The sequence below is a fragment of the Pteropus alecto genome, unplaced genomic scaffold, assembly GCF_000325575.1.
Source record: "Pteropus alecto unplaced genomic scaffold, ASM32557v1 scaffold7, whole genome shotgun sequence".
NCBI lineage: Eukaryota > Metazoa > Chordata > Mammalia > Chiroptera > Pteropodidae > Pteropus > Pteropus alecto.
This window is the reverse complement of record NW_006494614.1, coordinates 25,758,641-25,776,293: the sequence shown is the minus strand read 5'-3', so window position 1 is coordinate 25,776,293 and position 17,653 is coordinate 25,758,641. Positions and strand designations below refer to the sequence as shown.

At 32.4% G+C, this 17,653-nt stretch overlaps 1 pseudogene; it reads right to left on the bottom strand.

Moving 5' to 3' along the window:
* Positions 1-9,619: 9,619 nt before the first annotated feature.
* Positions 9,620-9,991, bottom strand: LOC102889125 (annotated as a pseudogene).
* Positions 9,992-17,653: the final 7,662 nt, after the last annotated feature.

Genomic DNA, 17,653 nt, shown 5'->3' with positions numbered 1-17,653 from the left:
CATGTATATATATAATATATATATCATATATTTATGTGTATATAATATATACACGTGTATATATATACGTATATATATATACACACACACACATATATTTATGGTAAATTTTGGTTCCAAAGAGGATTTTGATTCCTCAATTCCAAAAAAGTTTCTCAAGATAAAGACATCTTGACATTTGAACTTTCAGGCAAATATGGATTTGCCTCAGAGGATTCAGGGACTATCGGGTTTAAAATCTTACTCTGAGACATTTGATTATAACATTTAAAGAAATTGTCCCCCCACAAACTCTTTATTATTTAATTGCATCATTTAAATGCATTGCGTTGTTATTGAAATCAACATAAGGAAAGAACAGAGTCAAATGCCCCTTTCGAGTTAAAGAATGCAGCTCAGATAAATATTTATGTCCCAGCTAGAAATATTCTTAATGCAATCTCCCCTTTCTCTCACTTAAATATGACCTATAATCTATATCAGGTGTCAGCATTTCAATGTAATCACCTGGAGATTGATTAATCATTTAAGGTTCTACAGTTAAAGGAAAACATTTACTAAAGGTAATATAGAGCCAGGATGATATTTTGAGACCTTGACCTGTCATTTGAGTTTAAGAAATAATGCTGTCATATTTCCATAGAAGACAGCATCTGGTATGCAAGATAAAATGTTTCTCTAATATGTCCCAACCCCAAAGAACCAGCTGATTAGACACTTGGATGTTTGTATAACAAGCTTAGGTATTTGCTTGCCTCTGTGAAAATTAAATTGTCATTGTGCCAAGGGTATACAGAAAATATCCATTAGCAATTGATGTCAGTGTGTTTATGTAGAATTTGAATGGGCTCTTTATACAGATCAAAACTGGCTACGTGAAAGAGAGATCAATTATGTCTTGGAACTTGAATTTTTAAAATAAATATCAAGGCAAAAAGCAAGAAGATACTTCAGTTCTTATCTAGTTCCACCCCTGAATAACTGATAAGGGGAATTTCTTTTCCCTTATGAGAATAATCATGTTATTTACAGAAAGTTTGTAAAAAAAAACAAACAAAAAAACCCTGATTTTTTTAATGTGAAAATGTTCTGAATTACCAAGAGTTGATGGCAATGTTAATCTAAATCTATGACACAGTAATAGTTTTGAAGAACCAATCATAGCACAAGGTTGAATTCAATACATTCTGTACAAGATTTCTTGTTAACACATGTCCTTAGAAATATATGTGTATAACCAAATCACAATATTTCTTAATTTTCACTTCCAGATTTCCATGTTTACAATAATGACAGGCAGTTTCTACTTATTTTCTCTTTTGAATTGGTTTACTGAAACTTATATCTCCTATGCCTTTGCAAGATAGGAAAAGTGGACATTGAAAAATATCAGAATTTTTATTAACATAACCAAAAGCTGAATGGTCAAAAAGATAAAGTGCTATAGTTTCTATGTGCAGGGTCATAAAAGATATGGTTTCAACACAAGTCATAAAGAATAAAAAAAAAATCATAATACATACCAAGATTCTAAATTGTTTTTACCATTGGTAGGATGAGTTGATGAAGAGCTGTAAGCAATCATGTCCTAGAAAATGTTTAATGAATAGTTTATCAGGTAGGAAATAAAGGATAAGAAAAAGCCCGGATTTTCACTGTTTGCTAATTTCTGTGGTATAACTTTCTACAGCATGACTGATTTTAAGTTTCCAAATTTATGTCGCCATATGTGAAAATGGGAAGATATGGCCAAATTGGCTCCTGTGAGTCAATTAAGACTGGCTTTACTACATCACTGAATAAATAAGGTATTAATAATAGGTACATCATTCAGTATATGCTGACCCTTAATTAACAGAATGTCATGAAAGTTAATGATTCTAAGATGTCTCATGAATAAAAAGTTTAAAATCAGGGAGGCCAATCTTGAGATTTTGAAGTTTGAGAGGTAGGTCCTGATTAGGATAGAAGCAGTGTAAATAAAAACTAGACAAAAATTTTCTCCAAAGGCCCTGTGAATCAAAATTTAAAAGTTGAACACAATATGAAAAGAAACTTGAGAAAATTACACAGATATGTCTAAATGTGTTACTAAATTTGTAGTTTTCATTAAATGAAATTTTGACTAGTTTGAATTATTAATAAAATTGCAGTGTTTAATTGTTAGACATTTTAAATCAGGTAGACATATTTTCTTAATTTTCTTCAGTTAAACAGGGCTTTGAAGACATGATCATAATTTAAAAATACTCAATTATTTCAGTGAACACAAATAAGATATGTCTTAATTTCCTAATTGTTATTATTTTTCATGTTTCTTGGATCCAGCCCACAGTATATGTTATGAAGTATTTCATACTTTTTTTCATGTTCTATTTCTATCTCTCCTAAATGTACTGGAAGAAAAAAGAGCCTTAAAAATAAAGTCCAAACTTGCAAAAATTTTTTGACAACCATAATGAACAAAAGAAAATATCTCTACAGACATGAAATATGCTGACATATTTTTTATTTTTGTATTCCCCAATGAACAAAAAGTATACCTTATATTGAATAAAATTTTATTATATAATGTATATTTATAAGCAAGTATGAATATGTGATTATTAAACATTTTATCATTACTTATTTAAGTTATTAATTAAAATTTTATAACATGATTGTATATTATTTGTAGTTACTGACATAAAATATGAGAAGTCATTTCATCAAATTTGTTTTACTCATATATCCTAATTGAATAGTATTATTCTTAAAAGATATTCTATTATAGCTAAATCTCAAATATAATTTCAGTGGAAGTCACTACATTGAACCAATGTCAGTCTTCTATTGGGGACATTATTTAATAAGCCATTCATAAAAGCTTGACAATATGAAAAAGATATAACATATTTAAGTAAGAATATAAATGTTTAATGATGTAATTTTGGATCCAGTCAATCAATATTATATACAGGAAGGAAATCTTTTGCTGTGTTTGAGAAACAAAACAATCATACATATATTTTACAGTTCTTATTTTCAAGTATTTACACTTTTTTGAAATATTACCTTTAAGCCAAAATCCCTCATTCTTACACTCAGCTTCAAGGTACAATATTTGGAAAGGTTAGTAAAATTCCATTAAGTCATTTTGAGTTATCTAAAGGTGAACTTTAAGAAATTGTTCAGACAGTTTTAATATACTTGAAGATTTGAAAAGTAGTTTTGTTTTTAAAGTTCATACTTGGCACGTATTTAGTCTTCACTGAAGAACTGACAGCTAAACTTCTTAGGGCAAGTGGAGGCACTTTAAGGGTGTGATTGAAAATCTCTGTACTTCCTGTCTGATCCCTAAGTTACAGCAGACTGACTGTAGCCCATGTGAGATTGAGGGAAAGGGATATTTTATTTCTGGACTATTAATATCCTCATGCCTTTCTGTCTCTTCTCATATGTTTTCTCATATATTCATTTACTCTCTCTGGGCCATCTTTCTGACAGTCATAAATGATAATGGATACAAACATTTTCAAATAAGAGAAAAATATATTTTTTAAAGGCAAACATATTTATCTCTTGACATGCTTTAAATTGCCATGGTTTTGTTTAGTGTTGCTTCCTACTTGCACATGGGATGATTTTACATGACTAGCGAGCTTATCAAAAATAATCTGAGTGAAAGAAGTGACTAAAAAGGCAAGAGAGAATGAGAAAAAGAGACAACCAGTCTCCAATGAGGAAAAAAATTTCTTTGATTACTGATTTCAGACATAGAGTGAAACATACTGTTTTATATTTCCAGAAATAATAACACTATAGCAATAGAAACCAAAGATTTAGTCTAAAATATACATTAAAGCTGAAAAAGCATACTAAATTATAAAGCACAGAATACCAATTTATTTTTATTGAATGAAAAACATTCAAAATAGAATACAACCATATATTTTCTAAAGCTTTTGAACCAGAACAAAGCAATACAAAATGGCGTATTTTTTTTTTTTTTAATAGAAAATCTATTATGGTCATGTGTGAAAATAAGTACATACTATGCATAAATGGGATTTACTCCATATATATAAGTCTGGCTCAGCATTCAAAAATTGATCAATGTAATCCACTGTATCAACAGAATAAAAAAGAATAATTGTACAACCATATTAATATGTGAAACAGCATTTGATAAAACTCAATATCCATTCATGACAAAAACTTACTGTAATTTAGAATTAGAGGGGAGCTAATTTGATAAGGAGCATCTACTAAAAACCTACACCTAAGATTATACTTAATAATGAAAAGTAAAATGCTTTCCTCCTAAGATCAAAAATAAAACAAGGACATCTGCTCTCACTGCTCTTATTCAAAATGGTTCTGGTATTTTTAAACAGTACAATAAGCCAATAAAAAGAAATAAAAGACATATAGGTCAGAAAAAAATAAATAAAAAATATTTCTACTTGTAGATAACATTATTACATACATAGAAAATCTCAAGAAATCTATGCAAAACAAAACAAAAAATCTCTTATAAAACCTTAAAAATCGCAAATCTATGTTTGTCACAGTCATTAAAAATTATAAAATGCTATGAAAGGGATATAAGAAGACCTAAATAAATGGAATAACATTATTTTTATAGATTGGAAGATAAATATAGTAAATATACCAATTCTTTCTAAATTAATCTATACATTAATAAATCAAAATCCCATCAAGATTATTTTGTACAATTAGATAAGCATATTCTAAAATTTTAAAGAAATGCAAAAACTAAGATAACTAAAACTATATTAGAAAAGAATAATAAATTGGAATGAACCACTCTACCTAATATTAAGGCTTAAAATATAGTGTATAAGACAATGTGGTAATGGCAATGGTATCCATAGATCAGTGGAAAAGAATATAAAACCCAGATATAAATCCACAAAAACATGCTCAACTGTCTTTTGACAAAAGTGCAAAAGCAGTTCAATGGAAAAATGATACTCTGATGTTGCAGGAATTGAATACTCACAGGCAAGAAAACCCCTAGACTTAATATAAATCTCAAAACTTTTACAAACATTGTCTTATAATGAACCATAAATTTAAATATAAAACTTAAAAAAAAAATAAACAGGAGAAAATCTCCAGGAGTTATGATTAGGCAAAGAATTCTTAGCTGCCACAACAAGAATACAATCCATAAAAAAAAAAATCAATTGAACATTATGAAAATTAATTTTATTTTTGGTGATAAATCCTGATAAGAAGAGGAAAATACAAGCTACAAACCAGAAGAAAATGTTTGCAAACTACATATAAAACAAAGGACTAGTATCTAGACTATATAAAGAACCCTCAAACAACAAACAATCAAATTATAAAATGGACAAAAGTCTTACACAAATGTTTTACTGAAGAGGAGATACAGATGGTCAATAAGCACTTGAAAAAATGTTCATCATTAACTACAATGAAAATGCAAATAAAAGCTACAGTAAAGTACCAGAACACACTTTAAAAATGAATAAAAAGTCTTAAACTATGAAAACTAAAAATAAGCAAAAGGGCAGAGAAACTGAATCATTCATATATTGTTGGTGGGAATGTAAAATGGTGGAGCTACTCTGCAAAAGAGTATGGTGAAAATGCAGAATATGATGTCCTTTGTTATATTTCTCCTCAACAACAATGATTTGGCATCTATCCACAGGCACTTTTGTGGGATCCAATACCATATGGCAAGAGAACAAATTGTTTTGCTCGCCCATATGTTGGCCATTAGACATACAGACCTCATACCCATCTATAAACTCTGCAGTGGCAAATTAAATGCCTTTAGCACCTCCCACTATGGTCTAGGAGCCGTTGGAGGCCAATGTCTTAAATAATCACCCATAGATGAGAGAATCTTTCTGGTAGTCCAGGAGTTCAGCAGAGAAGTCCAGTAGAACAGCACATTTTTGAAGCAAAACAATACAAGTTTGTATGCAAAAGAAAAGAACAATTTGACTTTACTTATGTCATCCCTCCTCCAAGGTGGCACAGGTTAATGACAAGTGAGACCTTCTAAGCTTGTGATTTATTTTTTTTAACACAGGGAAGTTTAGAGCTGTGGCTGGCTTCTCCAGATGTGCAGAAGGCTGTCAAAGAGGCCCATTTCTCTCTTACCCTATTCAGAGTACTGCGTCATGAGCTGCACAACTGAGAGGCAGAAGAGGCATGGAGAGAGCATATGGGATTCTTAGAGAGCATTAAAGGGATAAAGTTCCCAATAAACATGTCAAGGACTCTACCAAGAAGCCTGCCCATGAGCCTCTGTGAACACCTTTCCCACTGATTTCCCCAGTGGGCCTGTGGGCTCCCCTAGCACTACATGCATCTCACCACCCCCCTGCCACACAAACCCCTACTGTGTAGCAGGCTCTGTGAGGGCTTTCTAATGGCAGCAAGAGTGAGCTTTGGCAGACAGCTCATATTTCAATTTGTATAGAATTCCTAAAATGATAAAATTATATAGATGGAGAAAAGATAAATGGTTGTCAGCATTGTGCTGGAGGTGGGACCACAGAGGTGGGAGGGGTGGGTGTGGTTATAAAAGACCAACCAACAGGTTTTTTATGGTGATAGAACTATTCTTTATCTTGGTGATAAGTGAATGAACTTACACAAATGTAAAATTACATAGATGAAACACACAGAATAAGTACATATAAAATTGGTGAGATGTGAATAAGACTGAAGAATTGTGTCAATGTCAATATCCTGGTTGTACTAATCAATATTTTTGTAGAATGTTATCATTTGAGAAAACTGAGTGATGAGTACATGTAATCTTTAGGTATTATTTTTTTTACAGATGAATATAAATCTACAAAGATCTCAAATTAAAAATTTAAATAAAAAAGAATATCGCATATTAACTACCTATGTTTACAGTATGATACAAAGTGAACTCTTTAGTTCAGTGTTTTTAAATATAGAAGAGATAGAAAATTAGTGACTAGTCCAAAAGAACAAAGATTTAATTGCTATAAAGATTTCCAGCGTCTGATATCTAGTAGCCTTAAGATCTGAAGATCTCAAGGTAGAAGATAGAGTAAATATGCATAGATTTATCTGCTTTGTCCAGAGTACATGATATAGGCTTCCCAATGTGCATACAATCTTCTACCTTTGGAAGAGTAGACTGGCTTCATATTATAAATAAAGCCATGATAAGTTTCTACTCAGACATTTCTTTCATTGATATTAGTCTATGTCCACACATAGTGACCTTCTGTAAGAGGAAGATTTTAGTAGAGCGCCACCTACAAAAGCTAGAAATAGGGAATGCAGTCAACAGTAATGTAATGGTTAGGTGTAGAGCTGAGGAGAGAAAGAGTAATCAAGGGGATCGTTTCATAAACGATATTAAGGTCTAACCAATGTATTGTATACCTGAAACTAATTTTTAAAAAGCTGGAAATAAACCTCATTCTTTCTATTTTTAAGCTAAAATAAACACCCCCTAATGCCTGTTACTCTATACAAACATTCCCTAGTGCTCATTACCTCATAAATCAGTCTCTTATGAGATATATTAATTTAATTATAGTTTTTAAAAACAAATTCAGAGAAAACAAACAAACAAAAAAAACAAAACAAAGCAGTGGTTTAATTGCAAGGCAGTTTCTGTAATGTGAATTTGAAGATTGCTATAAACATTTGATTGCTTTTAAACTCTTCCAGTCACACAAAAATTAATTTATTGAGCAAACATGGAGTATATTTTGGGTTAATCTCAGGAAATGCTGATATTTTTTCATTTTTTGACAGATAGAAATTGGAGTTTCCTCTTCTTCAAACTAATGGAATGTACTAGGCACTCTGCTATGCAACGGAGTCACTAAGCCAGAAAATCATGACCCTTTTCTCCTGAAACTCACAATTTAGAGGGGAGATAGAAATGTAAATAATTCTTAGTAACTACTACCAACTGCTTTATTAGAATTGAGAAGACAAAACAGGACCTGGAGATAATGAGCTTTTCATTCAAATACCTGATTTCAAAATCTACTCTCTAATAATTATTTTTCAATATTCTCATACAGAGAATAATGTCAATTATTACTACCTCCTTCAGGAGACTAGGTTGTGTTGTCTAAGGGAAAGTTCAAAAAGAGATGTGTTCCTCATCCTTCTTCCCAATCTCAGTGAATAGAACCACCTTCATTCTGCATTGCCCATGCCAATATGTGAAATCATCATTGTTTTTGTTTCATACTCCAAATCATCCCATCCTCTAAGATCTACTATCAAAATATATTCTGGATACAATATCATACCTCCTCCACTAGCGCCACATGAACACAAGCCATCATAACTCTTAGATTATTGCAATAGTCTTCCAATTCATCTCCATGTCCTTAAATTTGAAATTCTAGTCTATTTTTCATATAACAGCCAGAGTAATATTACCACTTCTTTATTTCTCAACAATCCAAAAGCTTCCTGTACGACCTAGAATAAATACCCAAGAGTTATCAGGCCCTATACTCCAGTTATGTTGGCTACCTTGTTTCTTCTCAAGTACAATTATTTTCCATCTCAGGAACTTTACACATATTGTTACCCTGCTTGGATTATTCTCCCAGAAATATCTGCATGTAGTCCCTCACTTCATTTAGGTTTTTTGTTGTTTGTTTGTTTTGTTTTGTTTTTGCTTGTTTGTTTTGTTTTGGGACACCATGTCCTCTGAGATCCTTCTTCTAAATAACACCTTCTGGTTCTAATTGTTGCCTTAGGATTGACAGATGAAAGAGGACATCTAGTTTAATTTGACGTTTAGGTAAGTAATGAATTTTTTATTTAGTATATCTAAAATATTTTAGATATTGATATGCCATGGAAACCACTCATACTAAAAAATCATGCCTTTATCTGAAATTGAAATTTAACCAAGTGTCCTATATCTTTATTGGCCAAATTTGCCAACACTATTTATTACTCCCTCTTTTTATATTTAATTTTTATATTTTTATTTTTCATTTGTAATTGACATACACTATTATATTAGTTTCAGGTATACAGCACAGTTATTAGACATTTATATACCTTATGAAGTGACCACCCCTATAAATCCAGTACCCATCTGACACTATAAATAGTTATTACAATACTACTGACTATATTTCCCATACTACATCCCCGTGACTATTTTGTAACTACCCATTTGTATCCCTTAATCCTCTCCCCTTTTCACTCATTCTCCATTTTCCAATCTGACAACTATCAAAATGCTGTTTATCTATAGGCTTATTTCTATTGTTTATTTGTTTATCCTGTTCTCTAGATTTCACTATGACATTTGTCTTTCTCTGTCTTACTCCACTCAGCACAATACCCTCTAGGTCCAGCCATGTTGTTGCAGATGGTAAGATTTCATTCTTTTCTATGGCTGAGTAATATTTCATTGTATATATAAGTAATATTCCATTGTATATATGTACCACCTCTTCTTTATCTATTCATTCATTGATGAACACCCAGGATGCCTCTATATCTTGACCACTGTAAATAATGCTGCAATTAACATTTGGATTCACATGCCTCCCTCTTTTTTTTTTTTTTCCAGCCAGTTTGTGCTTTATTGACATCATGATGCTCAGGCCTTGACCATGTATTTCTGCAGTGGGTACAGCCACTTCTTCCACTGCTGCTTCTAGGTCTTCAGGTTCTCTTTGTGTTTGTTGAGGTGGCGGCTCATGGCGCATGTTTTCTTGGGCTGCAGATCCAGGGGCTTGTACTTTTTGCCCTTGCAGAATTTCCTGAGGTTCTCTTTCTGAGTCTGGTTAATGACGGTGAGAACACAAGCAATGGATTTGTGAACAGCTCGGACCTTGGGAAGCTTAGAAGCCACACCAACTATCACTTTGATGAAGTGCAGCTGGGACAGCTCCACCTTTAGGTCATATAGCTATTTCAGCAGCTCCTCCTTCTTTTTGCCAGGAAGGTCTCGAGCTTTAATCTTGGCCATAGCTAAAACAAGCCTCCTCTGCCTGCTAGGAGAGAAAGAGCTCACATGTCCCTTTGAAGTAGTGTTTTAGGTTTCTTCAGATAAATTCATAGAAGTGGAATAACTTGGTCTCTCTTTGTGCCTTGGTATAGCCTTTGTTTTAAAGTCTATTTTGTGTGGTATAAGTATTGTTACCCTAGCTTTTTTTGTTTGTTTCCATTTTTATGAAACATCTTTTTTCATCTCTTTACTTTCAGTCTGTGTGTGTCTTTCAATTTGAAGTGCCTATCTTATAGGCAGCATATGTAAAGGTCTTGGTTTTTTTTTGTTTTTTGTTTTTTGTTTTTTTTTTCATTCAGCCACCTTATCTTTAGATTTAATCCATTTACATTTACATTTAAAGTAATTGTTGCTAGATATGTAGTTATTGACATTTTACTATTCATATTTTTTTTTTTATCTTCTTTTATCTTCTTCTTAAAGAAGGCCCTCTAACATTTTCTGTAATACTGCTTTGGTGTTGATAAACAACTTTAGTTTATTCTTATCTAGGAAACTTTTTATCTATCCTTCAGTTCTAAATGATAGTTTTGCTGGGGAGAGTAATTTTGGGTATAGATCCTTGCTTTTCATCACTTTGAATATTTCATACCAATCCCTCCTGGCCTGCAAGGTGTCTGTTGAGAAATCAGCCGACAGTCTTATGGGAGCTCCCTTATAGGTAACTAAGGTATTCTTCATTCCAGTTACTGTATTCTTCATTTCTGTCTGGTCTTTTTATGTTTTCTATCTCTTTGTTAAAGTTCTCATGGAGTTCCTCTACTCTTCCCCTAAGTGCATTGAGCATCCGTATAATAATTTTTTTTGAACTCTGCATCTGGTAGATTGCTTGTCTCCATTTTGTTCTTTTTTTGGAGCTTTTTTTCTGTTCTTTCATTTGGGACATGTTTCTTTATTTTCCCATTTTGGCTACTTTCTTGTGTTTGTTTCATTGTAGTAAGTAGTGCTGCCATGTCTCCCAGTCTTAGAAGAGTGGCCTAATATAGTAGGTGTGCTGTGTTAGAGTATATAGTGGCACAGTCTTCCCTGGTCATCTGATTGGGTCCTCCACATATGACCCTTGTAAGAGTTGTATGTGCCCTCTTGTAGTTGGCCCTTGGTTGTTGTTTGTTCATTAGTGGGAGGGACTGACCCTTGGGCTGATTGTTTGTGAGGACTGGCTGACTACTGGAGGACCTATTGTGCAGAGGCTGACCCTACAGAGCAGGATTTACTTTAGTGGGTCTCTGGTGCCTACACTGTCTGCCCTTTGGGTATATCATCTTCAGATGTGACTCCTGGTGGTGCTCCAGCTCAGACTGAAGCTGAACACTGGGCAAGCAGGCCAGGGCCTCCTGGCAGGGGACCTAACCCAGGCCAAGTTTAGCTGTGGCCTGTGTCTTGTCTGGGACCACCTGGCATGAGCCGTCAAGCAATCCACGAATGGCAACCATCCAAGGTCACACCACAAACTCAGGCTGGTTGGCACTTGTGCCAGGCTTGGGACTGTTTAGCAAGAGGTACAGGACATTCTGAAGCCAGATGCTACTTGTTTAGGTTTTGTGACACTTTGAGAGATTTTAGGAAAGTCCGCAGCCTGAGCCGACAGGCCATTTGTATACAAAATCCATTGGAAGTGTCTTGGGTGAGCCTGCAAGTTGTGCGGGGGGCGGATGGAGGGGTGTCTTAGGGAATCACAAGGGCAGGGCCATCAAGTTAGTTACATTGATGGAGACTCAGATATTACACCTGCCTGGGTCTGCAAGCTGGACAGGGGAGGTCTCAACAAAGAAACAATGACCTCTGCCAGCACTTCTATATGGGAGAAAGCTTCCCCTTCAGCCTTTGCCCTGAAGCCAGACAACTCAGTTCCTACTCCATATGTCCTTGGTACATTTTGAGATGCTGCCTAGAGCTGCAGTTCAGAATGAGTGAGCCTGTCACCAAGTAAATCCACATATAGGACCTTCAAGAGGAAAGTCTTTGATTCACTAAGCCCTCCATCTCACTCAACCACAGTCTGTTGGTTTTCACAGCCAGAGGTTGTGAAGACTTCTCTTCTTGGCACTAGAACCCTAGTCTCAAAGAGTTGATTTATCTTCTCTCAGCCTCTAATATCATTTTAGTACAAAAAGAGACTTCAAAGTATTAACTTTGAAATGGACTTTTAATAATGTTTGAATTTTGAGGTGATTTAAAAATAATCCTTGCCATAATAACGCCATTTGATATCCCCCTCTTCTTTTCATTAATATACCCGATATTACTTCATATACAGATGATCTAACAACTTGTGAGAGGAGAGTATTGCAGGTACAGAATTGTAAATGTATTAACAATTAAACTGAGAAGCTAGAACCAAACTTTAAATGGCTGACTACCTCTCCTTAGTGAATGCCATTTCTTTTATATAGGGCCATAATCTGTGACAACACTAAATTGAAGATATCTTTTCTTAAAAATTTTGTGACTTTTGAACTATTTGTTTCTAACCCTGAAGGCTTGCAGTCACAAGTGTTTATCAATTATGACATGCCAAGATACATTTTACTCACTAGACAATAGAAAGCAATATTTGTATTCATTCTATGAAAAAGTCCAATCTTTAATTTTTAATTTCTAGATCTTCATGAAATTTAAATTAATTTAACAATACAGTAAATTCTTTCTAAAAGATTTTTCTTCATGTTGTAGTCCTCAAAATATATATTCAGTGAACAAGGCTTGATTTTTATGAGCTAAATAGAAAAACTAACTTAGAGAATAGAATTAAAATACAATGGAGAGATGATATAAAGTATAAGTAATACAAGAAAAATAGGAATGATTGATATAATAAAAACAGATAAAGTAGATACTTAAATTATCCATGTAAAATTTATTATTATAAGATCTGGTTTTATAAGTCATTGAGTAACAAACATTAAAATTCAGTTAAAAGTAACATCAAACCAACCCAAATTTTAGTCATTTGAAATATGATTGTTATTATTCAAACCGTGTGCATAAATGAACAATTGCTTGCTAATACACTAACCTCCTAAATCTAGAGCAGTTAAATTCTTTCAACAACTGATGAATATTCTTGGAAGCTATGAAAGGTGTTCTTTAAGTTTAAAATAAACTGGCCGTAGCAACAAAAATCTAAATTTAAAAGAATGGTCACTACGATGGAGACTTTGGCCATGTGGTTCTAAATAATTTTGGAGAAAGAGCATTTTTGGAAAACAAGTTTGGCTTGTAGAAAGATACAAACCTTTGAAAGATGTAAAAAAAATGTGGTGGAACAGATGCTAAGGTCAGTTATAAAGCATATGTTTATATGGGTAAATTACTGAAATTAATATATTAAATCACAATTTCTAAATTAAATGTTTTCTTGCTTTTGTTATTATTCTATTCTTTGTGAGTTGAGATTTTTAAACTTTGAATGACATCTTTTTCTTTACTTTCGTGTGTTTGCTTTGGCATATAAGGCAGTAGTTTTTAAAATAAGTGCAATTTAACTATGTTTTCTCTCTGCTGTCAGCTGCTCTCAAAAGCCTTCTTACACAAAGGCAGACCTGCAGAATATGCCACTTAATGACCACCTAAGAGGATAACAATATGTCAGTTTTTCTTCTAACAGACATTCTAGGTCTCTACATGTGGGTCTCTTGAATCACTCTATCCAAATTCTGAAAGATAAAAATGTTCCCTCTCATTTCAGATTTTATTTCACCCACTCCATTATGCCTCAAGCTTTTCCTAAAGCCCAGGTGGAAGGGATAAAAACTAAAGTGATGACTGAAGGTATGGAAACATGCATTGCTGCTGAGTGGTAAGCTTCAAAAATGTGTCTCACCTTCATGTTGTCTGCTTCCTATAAACGGTGGGGGAACTATCACTTTTTTTTTGTTTCCTGTGAGTAGAGTTCTCTTTTCAAGTCCTCAGAATACCCACTTAACGATCAATCATATATCTCTCTCTATCCATCCTGTCAAATTTTTAATCTCTAGTTTAATTACAAATGTAAATATCTAGCATACCTTACATATCAAATCAAAGTCACGAAGTTGTGGAAGTGGCAATAGAATATTAATCAAAACCATGTGTAAGGCTATTCTAAAAAGAAAGATCTATAAAAATGGTGTACATCTTATAATTAAGTTGTTTATATGGTACACAAAATTAATAATAGTTCAACAGTCAGTGCATTCTTTTTTAAGAATTAGTGCACAAACAATGCAATTGACATCCATTTTAACTCATTTACAAGGTAAAACAAACTCTTCATTTCTTCAGATACACTAACCTTGTGAAGTCAGTTGAGTTTTTGTTTCCCGTGAATCAATTAGTAGGTCTCTAAGATTTATACTTTCCTACTTATTGTAATTAAAAATAATTATAAGATAAACTCTTAAAATATAAATGAAAAATACAAAGCATTTCTATAAAAACTGAGTTGAATGTTTTGAAAGGCTCACTAACAGTAGATAAAATATATAGCTGGTTAATCAAAGTCATGGTTAGACATTAATGCTTAGAAAAAAATACTGGGTGGGGAGACTAGAAGAATACTGCACTTATATTGCTTCTTAATTGTCTTTAAGTTCTCATTTCACTAAAAAAAATTAAAAATAGCAATTATATATAATAAATTTAAGTATACTTTATATAAGAAATAAAGTTAATGCTTCAGTCCTATTCAAATAGAAAGACTTGGTCTTACACGAAAGATTAAGGAATGATCATGTTTGAATATTTTAAACAAAAAACAAAATATTTAAACTATATACAAATTTTTAATGTTTCCCTACTTTAATTGATTCTTCCAAAAGATTTAAATATCTATCAAGTTCTAATAATGCCCTACTTTAACTGTCAATCATTAATTCCTGGTTCCACACATATAGTACAAGATGGCTTCTAATGTACTGATATATTCGAGCCAATTTTAAGTAGCTTCATTTCAAATCAGTTTACATTTTTATAATACTTTTTCCTAAAACAAAGTCATACTCTCTATACATATATATTTTAAATCATTGAGTAGAAGCAGTGATTTATTTTCTTAAAGAAGGTATAGTCCAGCTTTTAAAACAAAACAAAACAAAAGGTAAACTGGGAGAAATGGTTTGGATTGAAGGTTCAATGTGTTTCCACACCTACATTTCCTAACCCAGCTTACTAGAGTCCTTATGTTTTTATTTAACAAAACTCCTACTCCCCATTACCCAGGATATTTCTAGCTGACTACATGGTCATAAAATGATAATAGAATCATACTTCCTCTCTCAGGAGTACTTGACCTATTATATGGCAATTCTGGAGGCTTGGTTGTTTAAATACTCAGTAAAAATTAGTGGAATGGTAGCTTTTAGAAAAGGACTCCAGGGAAAATAGTTTTCTTGTAGCCATGCTTCTGGCAGTATCTCTGCAAGCATAGTACATAAAGTACTATTTAGTCCTTCTATGTAGAGACAAGCTATAGTCAATTCATCTTGAGAGTTAATGAATGAGATCAAATATCTCTAGCACTCTATTATAAATGATTGAATGTTATAATACTATTATAAAATAATTAACAATATAAAAACATTCAGCTATATTATAAAAAGGGAAGAAATCTATTGTTAAACAGAACTCAAATAGAACTCATATTGTTAAACAGAATTCATATGATATGAAAAGGTTTCTTTGAATGATCATTTAAAGATAGGTCAGTTTCCTTCATATTTGATGCTATTTGGTTAATTTATGAGTATTTGCTAATAAACAATATTTTTAGTCATCTCATTCACTTAAAAATGAATAGAACGGAGTTTTAAGTGTATTATTCAATGAAACTACTTAGTAGTTTTATACGTCCATAATGAACCTATTGAAACGAAAATTGTTAGTACATCATCTAATGCAAGTTTCTCAGTGATGGCACTATTGACATTTGGGGCCAGATGATTATTTGTTGGAGGAGAGAATTTTTCTGTTTTATGGGATGTGCAGCAGCATCCTGACCTTAACTTACAAGATAATCAGTTGCAATCTCCTTCCCCAGTTGTGATAACCAAAAATATCCTCAGTCTATAACAAATATTCTCTGGGGGCTATCAGGGAATCAATCCCAGTTGAGATCCACTGATCTAAAGTACTTAAGAAGGATAAGAGTTCTGAGGCAATTAAATTGCTCTTTCAAAGGATACAGTCTGAATAAAGAATAGAAAATAATTGCCAGCAGTGCTATGTTTTATAAATGATAGCAAATTTAGAGTCAGAAATCAATAATACTGATGCTCCAGTTTTTATGCATACATTTTAAACCTTCTGAGTAATTAAATTAGTTATTTTTATACTTAGAAATTGTGAATTCATGAGTATACTGTATTTTGTTTATATCTGATTTTTCTAAAGACATAGTTTCTCTCAAGCTGGAATATATCTATGAAAATATGGGCCCTAATGGACAGCAAAGACTTGTAGGTATAATATTATTCTTTCCCTTCCTCTGCTATGAGTCATTCTGCTATCACACGATAGTCTAAGCTACACATCATTTCCCTGTCATAGAAACAGCCTTATAATTTAAACCATGAGAAAGAATGATACCTTTGTCTGACATTTTTTCTTGGCATGCTGAAAAAACTTCAGATTTTATTTGTTTGTTTGATAAATCACCCATTTGTATCCTTGTAAAAAATTCTAACATATTTCTTCTTATTTATTCATTGAGAAGAATCGCATCATGGAAACAATATTTTATCAGTGTAGTAATATCTAACTTTATATTAAATGGAATGTGTATTTTAAATATCTAAAATCCCAGAAAAATTCAAAGAAGAAAGTGAAAATGATCTAAATTTATAAAGATATGAAAACTTTAAGATAAAGATATGTCTTATTACACAATTAAAGTCAGTAGGTCTCAAAACTGTCAGTGTATTAGAACCACCTGAGAAACTGAGAACTACTAATATCCAGATCTTTCTGTGGACTAATTAAATCAGACTCTTAGGGTTTTGATTAAGCATCTATATCTTTTCAAGGCTTCCCACTTATCCTCATGACACTCAGTTTTGGACATCAATTTTTTATGTTCTCACAGTGTTGTCCAGGGACCCCTGGGATTCCTTAGATGCTGGTACTGGCACATAGGTCAAAACTATTTTTATGCTAATATTTAGATTTTTATTTTTTTTATTCTTTTGCAAGTATAGGGTGGAGTTTTTCAGAAGCTAAATCATACACCATATCACAGCAAATTGAATACACAAGCAAAATTATTCAGCTGTCTTCAACTAAGATTTGAAGACATTAGATTTGAAAAATGTAAAACAATGCTAATTTTTAGATTTGAAAAATTTATTTCATTGAAAATATATCATTTGTGTAAAAGATATACTGCAGTTAATGTAACATAAATTGCAATATAAATACATAATGGACTTTTTGCTTCTATTTTTAAATGAATTAATGTGTAAATATACTAGAACTTCTTAATATTAATTTCTATGTTAATAACTATTGATAGATATAACTACATTAAAAAATAACCTCTTTGGGGTCCTCAATAATTTTTAAGAGTATAAAAGAATACAGAGAATAAAATACGTGGAAACCACTGATCTAAGCCAATATGTCTAAAACTAATCTAGGCATCAGAAATGA